This window comes from Arachis duranensis, chromosome 3 (assembly GCF_000817695.3).
Source record: "Arachis duranensis cultivar V14167 chromosome 3, aradu.V14167.gnm2.J7QH, whole genome shotgun sequence".
Taxonomy (NCBI): Eukaryota; Viridiplantae; Streptophyta; class Magnoliopsida; order Fabales; family Fabaceae; genus Arachis; species Arachis duranensis.
Window position 1 is genome coordinate 114,504,805 of NC_029774.3, and position 870 is coordinate 114,505,674.

Here is an 870-nt window from a genome sequence, read left to right on the forward strand (position 1 = left end):
TTTTTCATTCTGTTTTTGCTTTTTCAATTGATTTTGTGACTTCTCATGATCATCAACCTACAAAAGAACATAAAATAACAAAGGAAGATAGATAAAATATAACATTGGGTTGCCTCCCAACAAGCACTTCTTTAATGTCAGTAGCTTGACAGCGGACTCTCATGGAGCCTCACAGATACTCAGAGCAATGTTGGAACCTCCCAACACCAAACTTAGAGTTTGAATGTGGGGGTTCAACACCAAACTTAGAATTTTGTTGTGGCCTCCCAACACCAAACTTAGAGTTTGACTATGGGGGCTCTGTTTGGCTCTGTTTTGAGGGAAGCTCTTCATGCTTCCTCTCCATGGTGATAGAGGGATATCCTTGAGCCTTAAACACAAAGGATTCTTCATTCACTTGAATGATCAACTCTCCTCTATCAACATCAATCACAGCCTTTGCTGTGGCTAGGAAGGGTCTGCCAAGGATGATGGATTCATCCATGCACTTCCCAGTCTCTAGGACTATAAAATCAGCAGGGATGTAATGGTCTTCAACTTTTACCAGAACATCCTCTACAAGTCCATAAGCTTGTTTTCTTGAGTTGTCTGCCATCTCTAATGATATTTTTACAGCTTGCACCTCAAAGATCCCTAGCTTCTCTATTACAGAGAGAGGCATGAGGTTTACACTTGACCCTAAGTCACACAAGGCCTTTTTGAAGGTCATGGTGCCTATGGTACAAGGTATTGAAAACTTCCCAAGATCCTGTCTCTTTTGAGGCAGTTTCTGCCTAGACAAGTCATCCAATTCTTTGGTGAGCAAAGGGGGTTCATCCTCCCAAGTCTCATTACCAAATAACCTGTCATTTAGCTTCATGATTGCTCCAA